This window comes from Phyllostomus hastatus, unplaced genomic scaffold, assembly GCF_019186645.2.
Source record: "Phyllostomus hastatus isolate PE091 unplaced genomic scaffold, TTU_PhHast_1.1 phas_contig_948, whole genome shotgun sequence".
NCBI lineage: Eukaryota > Metazoa > Chordata > Mammalia > Chiroptera > Phyllostomidae > Phyllostomus > Phyllostomus hastatus.
The window spans coordinates 10,000,001-10,018,935 of NW_025333993.1; the positions used below are offsets into that span (position 1 = coordinate 10,000,001).

Sequence of the window (18,935 nt, forward strand, 5' to 3'; positions counted from 1 at the left end):
GTCCCCGCGGGCGCGCTGCCCTCGGCGTGGGGACTGGACCGGGGGTCTCAGCCTGCGGTCCGAGGGCCAAGTTCTGCTTGCTTCCTGTTTTCTGTTTTCTAACGGTTGGGAAAAAACCGAGAGAATCATAAGTCATAACATGTAAAAACCACGGCGTTTGAGTTCCAGCGCTCAAGAGCGAAGCTCTGTGGGGACAGAGCCGCACTGCTGGTTTGCACACTGCATGCTGTCGCTTTTACGTGGCCATGACTAAGGGGAGTGGCCGCCACAGACAGTGGCCTGCTGGGTGGCTTGGTGGCTCAAACATTCCCCTCCTCGCTGCTGTGGAGGGTGGACTCGGGGGTCAGGCGCGGGCAGGGTCGGGTCCTCCTGAGGCCCCTCTCCGCTGCGTGCACGCGACACACGCGTGTCCTCGTTTGTTCTCTGGAGGACACGGGTCGTGGTGGGCTGGGGCTCACACACACGAGTTTGTTTTTACTGATCACGTCTTTGAAGACCCTTCTTCCTAACAGAGCCACGTCCTGAGGTGCTGGCTCTCAGTCCTTCAACAGGAGTTTTGGGGGGCACAGTTTGCTGTGGCGCCCCCAAAGCCCACGATAGCCGCTGTCTGACCGTCCGTGGGAGACGGTCGCCCGCTCTGGACTGGCCGTCCGTCAGCAGCTCTGGTGTGGCCGGCCTGTCCCCCCTCTCCCCTCCGTCAGCACCCGCCCTCTTGTCGTAACCGCTCCCCGTCTCTTCCTGTTCCATCCGTGCCTCTGCCCGTCTGTCCCTCCAGCCATTCGCCTGTGCACCCATCTCCCATCCTCGTGTGCATCCGGCCATCTGCCCATCCGTACCTCCGTTCGTCCGCCCATCCGCTTGTCCACTTAGACATCCCTCTGTCCGTCTGTCCATCCACCCCCCCTTCGTCTGTCCATCCACCCATCCATCCGTGTATCCATGTCCCCATCTCCCCATGGGTCCATCCATTTGAACGTCATCGTCCCTCTGTCCATCCACCCATCTATCTACTTAAAGGTTGCCCACCACCCATCCACCCGCCACCTGCCCACTCAGGGTTTGGGCCCTCATGGCCTCGGCTGCTCTGGCGTTTGTCCACGGAGACCCTGGGACTCGTGCTGAGACCCCTGCACCCTGAGCTGCGTTAACTCTGCGTCCACGGCCGACGTGCCCGCGGTTCCCCGGTCCCGTGTCCTCCTGCCCGGCACTCCCTGCAGCTGCAGGGCCCACGGGGTCGTCCGCCGGCTGCCTGGCGGGTGCCTGGGTGCCGAGTGGGTATTCGGCAGGGGCTCTCGGAGGGCTTCTCCTGCGTTCTCGATTGCAGCCTGGAGACGGAGCCCCGCCGGCTCAGCCGTGAGAGCATGCTCTGCAGGCGCTCTGTGCAGGCGCGCTCACGACTGTCTTCAAGGGGCCCCTCGCTGAGCCCGCTCCCTCCGCCCGGGCGCCTTTACTGTCTGGGGCCTCTGGAGACGGCAGACGATGCGGTGCGGGGCTCGCACTGTTCCTCGGGGCTGGGGGTGTGGCTCACACGGGCTGACAGAGACCAGCCAGGGCGTCCGGGGCTGCGGGCTCAGACCGGGCCCCGTCTGCACTGCCGGGGTGTGGGGGAGGGAAGCGTGGAGTCCGACTGCGAAGAGCACGTTAGTGACCCACAGGGGAGAGGCCCGGCCCCCCACCAGGTCTGGGCCAGACAGACACCAGGGGCCTTGACGGGCCGGCTCTGCAGGCTGGAAACCACTCGGAAAATAACGCCACCCCTCGGGTGCGGGCGGGGAGGCGGGCTGTCTGCCCCACAGGCGATGAACGGGCCTTTCTTTGAGAGTGAAAATGTAGCCCATTCACGGGTCTCGGGCGGGCCCATGGGGGCTGAGAGGCAGCTGGTGCTGGGTGGGGGGCTGCAGTCTCTGGGCTCAGGGTGGGGCCAAGGCCCTGCCCTTCCCCTGCTCTGGGGTGCCCTTAGGCTGTCGGCTCAGGGCCGGGGACACCCGAGAGGAGGTGACCCTAAACGCTTCTTTCATTTTTAACAAAGTCATGGCAAGGGGTGTGTCTTCGGTTGGGTCACACATGGGTACATGTATACACACATATGTACATACATGTGCATGTTTGGGCGTACACATAAATGTATCGTCTGTCATGTATTCATCCACCCATCCATCCCATCATCTTCCTGACAGTGTACCTTAAAGAAGGGTCACTGGAACCCTGACTGTGTGGCCGGCTCCCAGTGCCCTGGTGACAGCGGAAAGCCGGGGGGAGCTCCCCGTCTCCGTGATGACAAGTGCGCCGTCTCTGGAGTCGAGGACCGTCCTACTCAGTGAGCCGCTCAGCGATGCTGCGAAGCGGTGCCCTTCACCAAGGTTTTGGGATCTGTGGCCAAAGGCAGGACGGTTTCTCTCTGGGGAGGGGGTTGATGTTGGCGGGAGAGATTCTCTCCCAGTTAGTTGTCCTGGGGAGGTAGGAACTCACTGGCCTTAGGTCCGGCCCACGCCAGCGCCTGGAAGAGCATGTGACTCTGGACCGCGCAGCCCCGGGGGTGGTCGTCCCGGCTCCAGAGTAATGGTGGGACCCAGGGTTTTATGTACTCTCCCCGCGCCCGCAGCCCGCTGCCTGGGGCAGATGCAGACCCGGCCGTTTGCTGGCTTTGACCAGGTTGGTGCCTTTGCTGATCAGACGCGACCAAGTAATAGAGGCTCAGGGAGTTCAGGAGGGGAACCCGTGACCCCCGGGGAGGCCGGTGGCCGCACCGCCTTGGGGGCCGAGAACGGGGGAGGGAGGGCTCCTGGGCGGGGCCTGGGGGCTGCTGAGCGGAGCCCGACTGTGCGCAGAGGCCGTGGGCGGGGCGCGGCGTCCCTGCTGGCGGCGGGGCGTGACTTCCGGGACGGAGCTCGCGGCGCGGCGCGCTGAATGCGCGGCGCGCGAGTCCGCCGGCGCAGGGGTGTGTGTCACCCGAGTCCGCGTGCTCCACGTCCCCTGCCTGGTTCCCGGGGTGGAGGGGGCTCGCTGGCGGGGTGGGGTTTGGTCACGCCCTGGCCGTGGTCGCCGTTGCAGAGTGTGAGCGGCCGAGGTCAGCAGACGCAGCCCCTGCAGGCGGACCTGGGAGTCAGCGGGTGCGAGGTCCCGCCCCCTGGCGCTTCCGGTGGAGCGGGGGTGGGGGTTGGGGGGAGAGCCCCTAAGACGGACGGCCGCGTCAGACACGTGGCGGGAGTGCACGGTGGAGGGACAGTAAAGCGGGGCGGGGGCGGTGCTGCGCCTGGGTGGGGGGGCGAGGCTCCACTTCCCCCCAAGGTGACCTTGGGCCAACAACCTGCGCCCACAGGGGTGAAGAGGACAAGTGGGCGCTGTGTCCTGGGGAGCACAAGCCCGCCCCGACGCCCGTGCTGGGTGCCGCTCAGCGGAGGAGCGGCCGTGCGTGCGCCCGTCCGCCGAGGGAGGGGCCGTGGCGCTCGGTGGCCGTCGTGCTGGACCTCTGCGGGGAGGGCCCCGGTTGGAGCTCCTTTAGGCCTGGGCAGCCGGACTCATCTTTGCCAACGGAAGCTCGTGGGCCGCCCTCCAGTGGGCGGGGCCCGCTCTCCAGTGGGCGGAGTCCACTTGTGGCCAGAAAACAGGCTGAGGGGGCGCGGTGCTGTGGGAGGCGCTGGGCGGGGTCGGAATCCCGAGCGGAGCCTGCGTCCCATGTGCTTCTGCTGAGCCCGTGAGGCCCAGGGCCGCGGGAGCCAGAGGGGGGCCGTCTGGGTCCCAGACCGCCCTCGCCCGGCCGGCTCCCTGAGTGCTCCGATGCCGGGAAGCGCCAGCCCTCAGAGCCCCGTCCCCAGGAGTGCGAGGCCGAGGGCCGAGGTGCCGTTCAGGTGACCCGCGCGGCGCTGTGGGCCGCCTGCCCACCCCACCCCCGCAGCTGTGTGTAACCGTGGCCCCGGTGCCAAGGGCTGCCGTCACCGCTGAGTCACCTGCTGTCTTACCGGGAAGTCTGGTTGAGCTCGAGCGGGACTCTGTTCAATGTGGGTTTCTTTCGATCGGGCACCAGCGTTGGAAACCAGTCGGCGTGCGAGTTCCGGGCGGCGAGCGGTCACCCACAGCAGCCCACACCTCGCCCTCGCCCTCGCCCCTCTCGGGAGGCCAGGGTTCTGCGAGGGTGCCCCGGGGGTCCGTTTGCGGGTTCCATGCATGTGCGTCGCGCACCCCCTTCTCGGGCTGCCCCAGTGAGTTTGCACACGCTTCCTGAGCTCCCGGTCCGTCATTTTTCTCAGAGAGTGGTCGCCCCCAGGACCTGCAGGGCAAACCCTGCCCCTCTCCATCTGCCTCCGCGGTGCCTGGAGCTGGCCGAGGCCCCGGGAGTGAGTGCGGGTGTCGGGGGCCTGGCTCCGCTCCCCCACTGTGTATCCGAACCCGGGTGCTGAGGGGGGTGTCGGCTGTGGAAACGCACGCGGCCCGTGTGCGGGGTCCCTGGGGGGCCAGTGAGGCGGGGGGCTGGGACTTCAGACGCCTCCTCCTTGTGAAGCAGCCTTGGGGGGTCACGCCCTCTGTCAGTGCCTCAGTTTCTCTTTACCTGCCTGTGGCGCTGGAGGTCGCGCTGCCTTGCTGAGTTACTGTGACGACCGGGCCCACAGCACACAGCCCCCGAGGCTGGCGCAGTGGCCGGCGGTGCGTCCTCAGCGTGGCGGAGCCTCAGCAGCGCCAGGCTGCGTGCTGCCCCCCCCCCCCCCACAGTGGACTAGGCTTCCCGAGGATTAGGGGAGGGGCTTGTTGTCTCCAGGAAAGGAGCTCCTGGCCAGCCCGGCTCCGTCTGAGTGTAAAATGCAGTCTGTCCTTGGGTGGCCGTTTGAGTTTGGCTGCCCCCTGTGTGTGGCTCTGGACGCAGACCCACCCTGTCCGGTCTGTTCTGAGGGTGGTGCCGGGCGGTGGGGGAGCAGGCCCCCAGCGGGGGAGGGATGAGAGGCGTCCTGGGCTGGGAAGGTGACCCGTGTAGTGACGTGTGGTCCCGTGCAGCTGCGGGACGCCTGGGAGACCGAGCGCCCCGCTGCACCCTGGTCCTCGCCGAAGGGTTGGCCCGACACTGAGCCGCCCCGCTCTGCCTCCACGGAGGAACGTCACTCTCCCGTGGCAGGCGGTGGGGGGGGGTGGGGTCCGGAGGACAGCGGCAATGGCCCCGGGGAAGGCCCTGCGTGTCCCAGCCTCCTCGCTGCGCTCCGAGCTCGCTCGCAGGCACCGGTGGGTTCCTGTTGGCGGCGGCAGCATTCTCAGAAGCTGCATGTCCCTGAGCCAATATTTTGAAAACGATGTGGGTTGTTTTTATCTTTAAAAAAAAAAAGCCGTGGTGAAAGATGTAACAGAAAACTTCCCTGTGTAACCACTGTGAGTGTGCAGTTCAGCGACGTCTGTGTGTCCGCAGGACTGTGCAGTGATGTGGGGTCGCCCCAGACAGACACACTGCGACCTTGAGGCAGGGACCCCCCCCCCCCCCCGCCACTCCCTGCCCGCCCCTCAGCCTCCGGCGGCCCCTGGTCCCCCTCTGGTCGCCGTGGACCTGCCTCCTGCAGACGGGCTGCACGCCGGGAGCCCTGCTGTGGCCGTTTGTCCGTGCCCGGCTGCGCCGCCCGGCAGGACACCCCCACAGCCCACGTGGACTGTGGGGTCTGAGAGAGGGCCTTCCCTTCTGCGGCTGCTTGGTGTCCGTGGCTTGGCCCTGCCTTGGCCGGCCGGCCGGTCCCCTCTGGGCACCGGGCCGCTCCCACCGTGCGCCCGCTGCAAGTGACCCCGCGGTGAACACCGTGCACGAGTGACAGTGATGGGGTCCACAGCCTCCAAGGGGACGCTGTGGTGTCGTGGGGCTCCAGGACTTCCGTCACTGGGGTGTCCCGGTCTCTGCGCAGGGCCCCACGTGACCCCCGGTGTGTGTGGGTCCGACCCGTGTCTCGCCGGGCTTCTGCTGCCGCCTTGCCAAACCGGCTGGGACCTGCCGCTGGGACCTGCCGGGCGGCTGCCGGCGGGCGACTCGGACGGCCCTGGGCCGGCACAGCTGCTCTGCATCCTGGCGCACGGCCTGGGGGCGGCCGGTCTGCCGTCCGGTCTGCCGTCCGGGGCTGAGCGGGGATTTCTGTTCCCCCGGGGGTTGTGGCTCTCACTAGTGTTGGGGGGCTCAGCTTGTATCTTGGTGCGTTTCTCCGTGCCCCCCATGCTGGGGGCGCTGCGGGGGGGCTCGACGTTTGCTTTAAGGAGGCGGCGACGGGGAGTGTGCAGCAGACTCGCGTCAGCGGGTCTGGGTGCCAGACGAACCTGCCTTGCTTCGGCGAGCCCAAGTGACCCCCCACCCCCGCTCCCCACCCACGCGCCCGCTGTCCTCCCCCAGGGGGGTTGCTGTTGTGAGACGGACGCTCGCTCTGCATCCTGATCGAGGTGGATCCTCACACGGTGTTGAAACGCTCGCGAGGGACGGCGGGAGAGAGAGACGTCGGCGTGAGAGTGAGGCCGTGTGGTTGCCTCCCTCCCGTACGTGCCCTGGCCGGGGCTCGGACACGCGGCCCAGGCGTGTGCTCGGGCCGGGAATCGAACCGGCGACCATGCGACCACTCGCTTTCTGAGACAATGCTCCAGCCCAGGGAGCCACCTGGCCGGGGTGGCTTCTGTTCCTTCTGGGGGGGGTGGCACCCAGAGCCCCTCAGACCGTAAAACCCGGCGTCCCTTCCTGGCGTGGAAAGAGCAGCAGGTGGCGTCTCTCCAGCATGTCCCTCCTGACAGCAGCGTCCCCCGTGTGCACGGCCCCGAGCCTGCCGTGGGCGCGGGACCCGGGGTGCCAGTGCCGTCCAGCCCCCCCCCCCTCCCGAGTGTTTGGTCCAGAACAAGTACAATCACCAGTGCACTGTAATGTAAAGTAAAAACGGAAACCGTTCTCCTGCGTGAACAACAAAATCTGCCGTGACTCCTCTCGGTTCGTGCCCAGGGCCTGTGGGCCTCGAGAGGGGACCTGCCGTGGCCCCACGGTGGGGCCTCGCTGGGGACGGCGCAGGGCTCACGCGGCCTCCCGTGGCCCCGCGGTCTGGGAAGGGCCCCACGCTCCCACCTGGCCCGGGACGGGCGTCCGTGGCCGAGGGAGGGAGCGCCGTGAGCACGGGCCCGGTCTGGGGTGCAGGCGAGGCTTCCTTCCCGACCAAGGCTCCCTGCGCCTGCTCGGCGCCCCTCCCGCGTCACGGCCCCACGAAGCCCGGGGCCCGTGTCCCGCGTCTGCTGGTGGTGGTGGTGGTGGTGGACTGTGTGACGGGACCCTGAGTGGGGCCCCCAGGCGCTCTGTGCTCGCCGGTCCTTCAGACCAGCGGCTCCGCGGGCCCTGCGTGCGCCGGGGGCGGGGGGCACGGCAGGGGCTCTGCCGTCGGCCTGGGGGGGGGGCCGTGAGGTGGGGGCTCGCTCCGTGCCCGATGGTCAGGCTTTGAGGGGTCTCCGAGGAGCGAGGCCCCTGCCCCTCCTGAGAAACGCTGAGCACCAGCAGAACGACCCCCACTCCCGCAGGAAGGAGGACGGGGCCTCCAGGACTGGCCGGCCCGAAGGGCGGCCGCTTGGGCCGCGGCGGCAGCTGGGAAGACCTGCAGAAGAGGCGCCGTCCTCGCTGTGGTCCCGGCCGTGGGCCCCTCGCCCGGCCCTCGGACCTGGGGGCGCCCGTGCTCGCTTCCTGTGGGAGGTATGTCCCCTTCCGATAGGCTGTGCGGCGGCCGGCCACCTTTCCTGTTCTCTCCGGAGCGGCCCCGCTGGTGCTGGGCCGGCAGAGGTGGCCGATGATACGGCCGAGATAAGCCTGCCTTTGCCCCGTGTCTTCCCCGTCTGCGCGCGGTGCTGTCGCTGGTCCCCGGCTGGCGCCCCACCTGGTGCCCCCTCCTCCCAGCCCTGCCAGTGTGTCCCCTCAGAGCCTTGCACGAGCCCCCGCCCCGGCCCTGGGCTGCGCCCCACACTGCCCAGGGCCCCAGCGCTCCTGAGCCCAGCGCGCCCCCTCCCCCCGCGCCCACGCCAGTGGGAAACGGGGGCCGGCCCCTCTGTCGTCCCCAAGCCCCCGCAGAGACTCTTCAGAGCGCGGGTGGGCACGGACAGTGACACCCCACCCAGCCCCCGCCCCCGCCCGGGCTTCTCACCTGCGGTGCTGGGGGCGGTTCCGGCTCCATTGCTCTTGGTTGTGGGGACTTCCCGCAGCATTCTGGGGTGCTCCTTGGCGCCCTTGACTTCTGCCCCCCGGGTGCCCGGAGCCACCCCCATGCGTGGCGGCCACAACCGCTCCCCATACCGCTGGGTGGCCCCAGAGGACACGGCCACCCCCGCCCCCACCCCCTGCCGCAGCGCCGCGCCCTGCAGACGCCCCTTGGGTCCCGGCGGGCGTTCGTGGGCGCCCGCGCTCTGCTCCTTTGCCGGAGAGTCGCTGGGCCTCCGCGGGGGCGGCCCGGGGGCAGGTGCTTGGAGGCTCTCGGTGCGTGTGCACCGGCGTGTGTGCCTCTCAGCCGCAGCCGGCTCTTGGCGTGCCACGGCTGGGCCACGGCCCCCACCGCTTCGCCCTCTGCCGTCGGTGCCCAGGAGCTCCCTTTGCTGCGCCTCGCCCCCGGCCCGGGACTGGGACAGCGCCGCGTTGTTAGGGCCGCTCCAGCGAGCGCCGCGCTGCCGCCTCTGTCTCGGGGTCTCTGCGCCGGGCCCTTGGTGCCCTCGGCCTCCGCCACGGCTGCTCACCCTGGGGAACGGTGGTGTGGCTCTCGCCCCTCGATCCCACCCACGGGCGCTGCAGCTCCTCTGCCTGCGGCCTCTGCCGTCCCCAGAGCCTGCGGCTCACGCCGGGATTGCTTTCCTGTCCTTCGAGGAGCCGCCCGGGGCTCCGCATGCGCACTGGAAGGTGTGTTCCGAAAGACCCCCGCCTGGGACCTCAGGTCTGTGCCGCTGAGAGCTGTGGCCGACCCCGGCAGAGAGACTGCTCGTCGGAAGTCGGAGGCACGGCAGCCGCTGTTTAGGGGGGAGTGGGTGCTTTTCAGAGAAGGGCTCCCGGGCGACCCCCTACCCCCTGGGTGTCGGGGGTTTAGTTTTTGATGCTGTGTGGTGGGTCCTTGGGGGGCTGTTCCCAAAACTATTATTGTGTCTCTGAAACACTGTGAGTTTTAAAGGAAAGACAGGCAGCTCAGAGTTTGTTTTCTGTGCCTGTGTCCTCCGCTCTTCTTGCGACAGGGCCCTGTCCTGCCCCCGCAGAGGGCGCTTGCGTGTGGTGGTGGGGACTTCAGGCCCCGCCAGGGGGGTGGCCCTGCTGTCCCGGCGCTGGGCCGAGTGCTGTGCAGGGCAGCCGTGCTGAGACCTGGGAGGGACCCCTCCCCTCCCGGACGAGCGGGAGTGAGCGCGGGGCTCTGGGAGTGTCTGCACCGGAGGGAGGCGGCGGGAGGCGGGGAGGTGGGTGGGGAGGGAAGAGTGGCACTCCCTCCCGACTCACCCTGATGCCCAGATCGGTCTCCACAGAAACTGCTCCTTCCTGAGCCGGGGGCCGGGAGCCGCTGCCGCTCGGGCGTCCCTGGAACTCTGGGCTGTGAGGCCGCGCAGACACACGGGCCGGCACGTGCCCGCCCGCAGCGTGAGCTTCGGTTTCTGGCCGCCAGTCCCGCCGGTGAGTTTCTGTGCTGGGTGGTGGCCGTGGACCAGGGGGCAGGTGGGAGCTGGGGCAGCCGTGTGGGACCTGGGCGCCAGGCTGCCCTGGGCCCGGGGGCAGCTCTTCGCCTCCCCCACCTTCTGCAACCAGGACTGGAGGCCAGGCGGGCAGGGAGGGGGGCCATGGGATCGGGTTGCTCACTGAGATGCCTCCTGTCTTCTTGTCTCCAGCCTGCTGTTGGTCCTGCTGAGCCTGCGGTGCCGCGGGTCGAGGTGGGGGACCCGCCCCCACGGGAGGCTTGGGGCTCGGGGGGACCCCTCAGGAGTGTCCTGGGGGGCCGGGGAGGAGGTGGGGAGCCCTCCGACTGCGCTGCGTGTCTGGTTGGGCTTGGTCGGCGCAGCGTCCTAGCCGTGGGCCGCCCCTCCGGGCAGTTTTGAAAGGTGCCTCTGGCCTGGGCAGCCGGCTATCTCCAGGAGGGCTGCCCAGGTCCATTTTGGGCGGGGGCAGGGAGAGGAAGTTGGGGGCGCCGGGGCTGGGAGCGTTGTGAGTGATCCCGAGCGTGTCCTGGCACGCGGGAGCCGGGGCCACAGCTGGTTTCTGGCAGCCTTCCCCAAGGTCTCATTTGAACGGCGTCTGGAGGCGCTGCGGGGTCCACAGTCTCCTCTTCATGTCTGGTCCCAGGGCTGGTACGGAGCTGTGTGCACGTGCGTGTGACTGTCAGGTTGTCGGAAAACCAGATTTCATTTCCCGGCTGTTTCTCCCGGGGGTGGGGGCGTCAGGAGGGTGCGGGCTGATCCCGATCTCCCCACAGCAGGACGGCGGGGCCCGGCCCTCTCAGCGCGCCCTCCGCGTGAGCTTGGGGGTGTCGGGGCCGGGCTGCTGTGGCCACGGTCTTCCGTCGCTCCCCCCGACCCTCCCCGGAGTCGGCAGCACAGAGCAGATGGAAACGACTGTGAAACCAAACCAGACACGTCCCAGGGACGAGCAAGTGGGTGGCTCAGACGTCACAACTGCCAGAGCAGGTTTCAGGCTCCGTGTCGGCTCCGGAGGGAACGTGGCAGGGAGCTGAAATTGACTCTGATTCCCACCCCACCCCGGGGAGCCTGCAGCAACTCACTCAGCAGGAAAGACTGGCTGACTGCACCTCGGGACGGGCCGGGGCCTCTGACTGCGGCCCGTTCCCGGCGTGCGAGGAGCGGCGGGTGGCCCTCAGCTCGAGGAGGGGCACAGGCGGTCCCTGAGGTGTCCGGACAGTGTCCCGTGGGGCTGGGAGCGGGCTTCGGCCTGCAGACACGTGCGGCTGGGCGAGCTCTACGTGGCCTGGCAGGTGGGACCCCTTACCTGTGCAGCGGGCTGCCTGCTCTGGCTGTGTGTGTGTGTGTGTGTGTGTTCAGTGTGGGCGGGTTCAGGTCGTTGTGGGGCCAATAAAGTTTTATTTCGCCTACACGTTGAAACGTATTGGTGTAAAGTTGCACATAAAATCCTCTGACAACATTCTTACAGGCTGTCCTGTCTGCAGAAATGTTTCTTTTTTCATTCCTGGCTTTGCTGGCTTCTGCTTTCTCCTCTGGCTTAGCCTTGCTGATACGTTATCAGTTTTCCTGGTCTCCGGAGAGAACCAGCTTTGGTTTCTATTTGCGTTTTAAATGAGGCATAAACAAACACTACCTTCTCTTTTCCCTTTACATATTTTAAAAATTCTGCCCTGTGGAACATTCTCAAAAAAGATTTTAAGGGCCTTTGAGACTGAGTAACTGAGGAGCAGGCATTATGTATTTATCTTTATGGGTTTGGATACAGTGTACTTTGGCTTACGAAAACAGGCCTTGTGTTCTTGAGTGTCACGCACACACTGCATCCCATTGTTTTGAGGTGTGCTCCGTGTCTTCGCGGGGCACGCTGGTGACATCGTTTCACCGACAGCCGACGAGACCCTGCTGCGTGAGACTCCGAGTGGATCGCGGGTGCCCGCGGCCCGCCCCCGACGCAGCTTCGCCTCGTACCGGAGCGCAGCCAGGTCCCTGCGACGCTGCAGGCGCGGCGCCTTCTGTGGGTTCGTGTTCCGTGCACGGGTCTTTCCGTTCTAAAGGCTTCTCAGAACTTCTCCGAGCGTGCGGCCGTGTCAGAGCGAGGGCCTGGGGGTCAGAAAGAGCTGGGTTTGAGCCCTGCCCGGCCACTGCGGGCTGCGGGGCCTCAGGAGCGTTGTTGCCCAAGCCTCTGAGCTTCCGTTTCCTCCTGTGAGTCAGAGACAGTGCGCCCTGGCTGGGGGGCGGGCCGGTGAGGTTTCCGTGAGTGTTCGTGTGAGGTGCCTGTCTTGTGGTTTGGCACCAAGTGGGCGCTTCGTGGATTCTGGGACTCGAGCGTCTTCCCTCTCCCCTCCCCTGCCCTGTAGCCGGCCTCCCGCGTCTCTCAGGCGCCCCTTCCAGGAACTCGAGCGGCTGTGCAGTGGGGTTCGAAATGCACACACACCTCTTGTCCGTTGGGAGGCGTGGGCTGATGCAGTGATCTCCCCCCATTTCTACCCGCCCTCCCCGGAATCGTTTTCCACTTCACTTCGCCTGGCCCCCTTGACTGCTCTGTTCTGTTCTTATCTGCACCCCCTCCCCTCCCTTGCCCCGCCCCGCCCCGCCCCACCGGTCTGCCTGGCCACGGGGAGGAGAGGAAAGGGGCACATTGCTGACGGCCCCCCAGGCCCAGGCTGCAGGTTGGTGGGGCCGTGTGTCCGAAGGCGCGTCCCTTGCGTCCGGCCACTTCCCAGGGAAATGGGGGTGGGGGCGGCGGCTGCCGAGTGGGGCTTGTGTCGCTGTCGAGTTTCAGACGGCGCCTCTGCGGAGCTTGGGGTCCTAGCACCCGGGGGACAGCGAGGGCCGCTGGTGCTGTGGCTGACCAGGCCCCCGAGGGGGGACACAGGGCTCGGGTGGGTTAATGTCCCCTCACAGAGGAACTCAGCCCTCTGCCCCCCGTGGGCGTGCAACACGGGGTCAGATGATGACAACCCTCAGGCCTGTCATCTCCAGAACTCGAGACTCGGGAGCCCACTTCTGGCCGGCCCGGGTTCTGCCCGGCTGGCTGCCGGGCGCAGGTGGGGCGTCGGGGGGTGGGGTGAGATGAGGGACGTTTGAAAACTGGAGCGCGAGGGCCGGCGTTTCCTCTCGGGTGCTCGTCCCAGGTGAGGCTTTCCGGGCCCGTCCTCTGAGCACCCCGGGGCCACTGCGCGGCCGTCCCGGCTGGCGGGGGAGCCCCAGCCCTGGGCAGCTCCGGACGCTGGCCCCGGAGCCTGGCGTGTGGGTCGGGCCGCGGCCGTCTGTCGTGCTGGCCGTTCCCTGCCTACGCAGCATGAACACCGGCATGGCAGGGACAGATGGCCACTCCAGGGCCTCTTTGCGGTCACATTTGGTTGCCTGGGTGGGCGGAGGGCTGGGGAGGAAAGGCCGATGGGGTGCCCCCTCGATGGCGGGTGAACAAAGGCTGGCCGTGGGGAGGCAGGGCTGCGGGGCGGGGCGGGGCGGGGCGGGGGCTCAGATGTGGTCTGGCTTGGGGCGGAGCCCGCGGCTCGGAGCAGAGCCTCTCTGTGCACCTGACGGCCAGGAGTTTAGTCTTGTCATGGGAACGGGGGTGGACTGGGGTGGGGGCCGGCTGGAGCGGATGGGCCGGAACAGGCTTCCTTCCGGAGGCCCGGGCCAGCTCTGCAGGGGGTGCAGGTGACCGTCCCGAGATCCTGGGGGAGTCGAGGCCAAGCCCTCTCCGTGGGGCTCCCAGCCAGCCCGGCAGCCCCAGCCTGTGGGGTTGAAGGGTTGGGTGGAAATGGGGGAAGTGGGAAGCAAGACAGCGCCCACTGGCGTGGGGCGTGCAGCCGCCCGGTCAGGCCTGAAGGGGCAGTCCAGAGGTGGCGACCTTGAGTACAGCTCGGGGCTTGTCGTGGGCGTGTTTCGGAGGGGACAGGGCAGGCCTGTGTGCAGACCCAGCTCGGACTTGGACCAGAGGGACAGCCAGAGCTGCAGGCTGCACTGCGGGCTCTACACAGGCTCCTGGTGGCCACTCGGCCGTCTCTCTGACGCACTCACAGAGGTCCCCACGGGTCAGCTCGAGGGGCCGTGTTCAAGCCCACCTGGCGACACAACACCTGGCGCCCAGGCCTCCTGTCGATCGGGAGGCTGGGGCAGGGTGAGTTCCTGCCTTGGTTTCCCCAAGGGCCCGCTCACCGGTGAGCCGTGGGCCCGCGTGGGGCAGGGCGGGGCAGGGGCTGGGCCTGGGGTCTGGAGAGGGCCCCACGTGACCTGGACCCTGTTGCCTTCCACAGGAAGGTGCCGGGGGCCTCTGCACGTGGGGTGCACCAATCTTGACAGAATGAACAGTCTCGACGATTTTTCTGGAATGTTTAGTGTTCCTCCTTGCAGGCCGTCTCCTTTTCAAAGTTACCATTCACGCCTTAAGCAAATGCCCCTGGGCCAGGCTCTTTGTGCCACATTCACTTCCGGGCACTGGGTGCAGCCGTGAACACGAGGCCCAGGAAAATCTCCTGGGGCACGTGGCTGACCTCCGGGGGGCAGGAGGTGGATGACGGCGGGTCGCTGGGGTGTGGAGTCCCTGGGCGTCCTGGTGAGGGAGAATGGAGGAGCTGGGGAGGGGCCTGGAGGTGCAGGCAGCTTGAACCTCTGCGTGGGGGCTGGCTCTGGAGGTCCCAGGGTGCAGCGACTCGGGAGCGGGGCAGGGAGGCCTCTGGTACAGTGGGGGGCCGTCTGGGCGGAGAAGGTCGGGCCTGGCAGGGCCCCATGTCCTGAGCGGCCAAGGCCGAGGGCTTCCTGGGCTCTCTGGGCGGATGCGAGGGGCGGCGCCGCACAGAGGACCAGCTTCGTGGGCCTCACGGGGACAGAAAGGGGCTCCAGGTTGTGCGTGCTGTAAGCCAAAGAGCTCTGCAGGTGCTGGGGCGCAGCGGCGACCTGTCCCGCTGGTCAGTGGACGGATGAGCTGCCGGTCTTCCTGGTGGACAGTGCTGGGGGTGGCTGCTGTCACCCAGGGTGGTGGCCCTGCGCTGAGGCTGAGCCTGTGGGTTCTGGGGCCACCCCCGGCCGTGAGGCCCACCCGTCAGAGTGACGGCAGAGCCTGTTCTTCCTCAGCCCCTTCCCTGGTAAGCTGGGGGTGGTGACCCCGCCGCAGAGAGCAGCAGACGGGTGTCGGGACTTGGGGTGCCCCGCCCTGCCCCCCTGGGGGCAGGTGAGCTGGAACCCTCCTCCACAGACAGCGGGTGGGCCGGGAGGGCTCTTGGGCGGGGGGCGTGGAGCCGGGGGCGGGAGAGGAGCTGAACTTGGAGCCGGCCTCGCGTTGCTCTTCCGTGTGATGCTTTCCGTGACCGCGCTCGTTCGCTGTGGAGGGAAGACTCGGAATAGTTCAGTGAGAAGAAAGGGCCGTGAGAACTAGCCCGTGGCTGCTTCCAGAGGTGCCCACAGCCCGCGTGCAGGTGCCGTCCTCCTGGACTTCCCCTCCTCTGCGGAGGCGGAGGGTCGGGGCTTGCCTGCACCGAGGCCCTTCCGTGCTGCGTCTCACGTGTCCGCAAGGCGCCATCTTTACCTGCCTTTCCAACTCGGCCGAGAAGTCCCCCCTGTCCCCGAGGGGCCTGGGGACCAGGCGGCGCCAGGCAGGGCTCGCTGTTGGCGGTGCCCCCGCCCCGCGCGGCCAGCCGGGCGACTTCCTGTTCCCCGACAGGGACCCGCTGAGCCGCACCCCCCTCTCAGGCCCACAGGCAAGGCTGGGGGACCACGCGGCGCCCGTGGGCAGGAAGGCCGCCGTGGGGCTGGCGGCAGGGGCGCCCGTGGCCGCCGTCACGCACCCGCAGGCGGTTTCCTGCCCACGCGCCGCAGCCCGGCCCGGCCCTCCTTGCCCAACGCCGCCTTGCAAGGAGTTGTGTTCAGATGCACGGGCGGCGTTTCTGACAAGTCACGTTTGGAAGTGTAACGTGAGCAAGACTGAGCTAGCTGCTGTGTGTGTGTGTGGTAAAATATGTGTGATGTAAAATCGATCATTTTAGCTATTTTTAACCAAAAAACTCCAGCGAATTAAGTACACTTATGCAACCATTACCACCGTCTATTTCTAGAGCTTTCTCATCCTGCCAGGCAGAAGCCCTGTCCTCGTTGAGCAGTAACACCCCCCGCCATCTCCGGTCCCGCTCTGTCCCGGTGCCCGAGCCTGTCTTGGGGCCCCACCGTCCTTCGTGGCCTGCGCTGTTTCCCGGGCCCACTCACGCTGGCGCGCGTGAGACGTCCCCTGCTGCTCCGGCGGACTCGCGTCCCGTCCCCTGCACGGAGGACGTTCCGTGCGCTCGCTCGTCTGTCACCGGCGCTGGTGGCCGCCCGTCTCGGCAGCAGTGGCCTTGGCGCAGCCCGCTTGGGGAAATGGGCGGGCGGGCTTCTCTCCAGGGGGGCAGACGTGGCCAGGAGGCGCCGGAGAAGGGGCCGGCGCCCCGAGGGAGAGGCAGGTGGGTGCCACCTCGCACGCAGCAGGATGGATGGCTCTAGTGAGACAAACGCCGCCGAGGACCAGGCGCCTGCGGAGAGTGTCCCGCCGGGCACAGGCGCTCGCCTGCCGTCACACGGGGTGCTCGCTCCGGTCCAGAACACGCTCGCTCGTCGCCCTTGAGCTGATGCGCGCGAGCCCCTCAGCGTCCTGGCCGTTTTCCGTGGGCGCTCTCTGTGCCCACGCCCCGCGCGAGGAGCAGCCCGGCGCTGCGTGTTCGGCGAACATTCCGACACGGACGCGAGCCGTGTTTCGCCCCCAAAGTCCGCCCCTTGGGGAGCAATGGGCGCCCCTTCTCACCCCGAGGCGCTGCACCTCATGATTGTGCCCGGAAGCGTCTCCCGCGGCGTCAGAACCCTGCCTCCCACGTGGCCTCCTCGGGGCCGGCGCCCCGCCCCTCCCCGTGCACGCCCCTGCTCACGTGATGTCCGCGCGTTCTCTGCGCTTCCGTTCTCTCTCCCAGGCTGTAAAGCTTTCCTGCGAGGCAGGCGACGGCTGGGCCTCGGCCGAACGTCCCAGCGCGGGGCCGTGCGTGCGGGCCGTACGCGCGCGCGCACCCGGTGGGCGGGGCTCCCGCGAACTCCGCGCGTGTCCGTTCGCTCCCCTGTAGTCTGCGCGGCCCCTCACCTGCCGCCTGCGGGCGCACCGAACGCTCCGCGGCGGTGAGGCTTGCGTTTCCTTCTCCGAAAGGAGAAGTTTCCTCAAGAAGAGGAGTAATTAAACACAGGCGTCCGCCAGCAGGCCTTCGGGCCACTGTGCGTCGGGGAGGGCTCGCCGCTGGGTGAGCGGGAGGGCCCTTCGGAACCCGGACACACGCTCCGGCTGCCTCCCGCGTGCGGGCCCCGACGGAGCGGGTGCTGGCGGGGCACTCGGGAGGAGCCCTCCGTGCTGCCTTCCCATCGGTTTTCAGAGGGAGACGGCGGTTTCGTGGCGTTCACGCACGCCTCGCCCTCCTGGCCGCCCGCCCGGCTCTGCTCGCTGTCCGCTCCTGTGCGGAGGTGGCGGGGGGCGCCCTGTTCCCGCACCGGGGACTCCGCTGCGGGGGACTCCGCCGCGGGGCAGGGAGCTGCTGGGAGCCCTGGCCTCGGACCTGGGCCAGAGGAGGAGGCTGGGACCGGGACTCACCGCGCCGGCAGCGGCGGGAAACCGGCTCTCCCTCCGCGCCGCCCACGTCGGCGGGGACCCTGGTGGGCGTGCTCTCGGCGATTTCCGCCGGGCGCCTCAAGCTGCGGCCTTCCCGTGGGTGGCGTCTTAGAAACGGGACCGTTTCTTGATGGGGCCTGGCCCTTTCGGGCAGCTGGCGGCCGAGTCGGCCCTCCTCTCACGCTGGAGGGCCGCCCGGGGGTCGCCGTCTCGGACCACGTTCCCCTTGGTGCCTCCGGAGGGGCCTCAGAAGACAACCCCGACGGGAGGTGCGGCCCCGAGAAGCCACGTCCCCTCCGCCCCCCGGCGAGGTGGCTCCTGTGCTGGCCCGTCACGACGTGTCCGTCCCTGGCTTTCCGCAGAAAACGCGGAGTGTGGCGGCCGCGTGGCGCCGGGCGCCAAGCCGAAGGTGAGTGTAGAAAACGGCGCATCCCGCTCGGCTCTGGGACCGGCGCTCTCGGTCCGTCCGCCCGTCCCGCCTCAGGCAGGGCTCCCGGGAGCACCGCCGTGCGGCCCGTCCACGCGGCCTCTTCGGGCAGCCCTGTGGGGGTTCCGCCCGGGGGTGGGCGGCCTCGGATTGTGCGCGGCAGCCGCGCGCCTGGGTGTTCGGTCGGAGCCCTGAGACTCGGTCTGCCTCTGTGGCCGCGCATTTCCAGGGCTCCTTGGGGGCTGGTGTCCTCTGCCGGCCAGCGCCCGCCCCTGCGGGACCTGGGCTCTGGGAGGGCGGGGCCCGGGCCGGCGGGCCGCTGGGGGCTGCGGGGGGACTCGAGCCGCAGGAGGGGTTTCAATGCCCGGCGCCCGGTTTCCAGGTGCCCGCCCGGGCCCTGGGGCGTGTGTCGCAGCTGTCAGTGCGCCGGCGGAGGCGGACCTGGGCCGGAGCCCACGCCCACTGTGACTGACTGCGTGGGCTTTGGGAGCGGCGCTGGCAGGGACTCGGGTTTGTCCCCCGTGCTGCAGTGCCCTGGGGGCCCGGGGGCCCGAGGGCCCGGGACGAGGGACGCGTTTCTGAGTGTCCCGTGGACTTGAGGCGCACACGGAGGGCTCCCGGCCGTCCAGGGCATGGCTTCCCGCGAAGAAACGGGCCGTGAGTCTGTTCACACCCCCTGCGGCCGAGGGTGCGGAGAGCCCGGTGGGGGCTCAGGGGCCGAGGGCTCCTCTGCGCCCCGAGGGGGGAGCGGCGGAGCTGCCCCCCCCCCCCCCCCCGCCGTCCGCGCGCACGTTTCGTGTGGTCGGGCCCCTGCTGAGCGGTCAGTGTCTGCGGCGCGGGTTGTCCACGGCTGTTCCGTGCTCGCGTGTGTGGCTTGGGGCAGACCGCCCGGCCGGCGTGCTTGGAGTTCCCGGTTCGGTTGGGGGTCGCGACCCACTCGGAGGGAACTCGTCAGCGCAGCGCGAGGGGTTTCGTTCTGCGCGGCCCGGACGGGAACTCGCCCGTCTCGGTCCTCCCGGCCTCGCTGCCATCGGGTGTCCCTCGGTTTCGTCCCCCGGACGCTCCCCTGGGGTCAGAGCCGCGCCCCGGGCGGATGTGCCCGGCACTCCCGGTTCTGTCCCGTTCCTTCCGGGGGACGCCCGCTCGGCGCGGCCTCTTGGCCGAGGCGGGTCTGCCGGGAGTCTCTGCTGGCGGGGGTCCACGGAGAGACACTGGGGTCTCGGCACCCTGTTTCTCAGTGGACCCGGGTGTCTCTCTCTC

General features: G+C 68.5%; 1 protein-coding gene across 7 annotated transcripts in view; it reads left to right on the forward strand.

Moving 5' to 3' along the window:
- The window catches only part of TIAM1 (TIAM Rac1 associated GEF 1), a 153,273-nt gene that overhangs the window by 59,855 nt on the left and 74,483 nt on the right, over window positions 1–18,935 (forward strand). For 3 of the 7 annotated variants that reach the window (XM_045852406.1, XM_045852400.1, XM_045852401.1), the window contains one exon: window positions 9,466–9,610. The exons of 3 other annotated variants lie outside the window; for them this stretch is intronic. The gene's annotated coding sequence lies outside the window, so the exon portion shown is untranslated. Of the gene's footprint in view, window positions 1–9,450; window positions 9,611–18,935 lie in introns of those variants that run through there. One more of the 7 variants, XM_045852402.1, reaches the window with a different exon arrangement.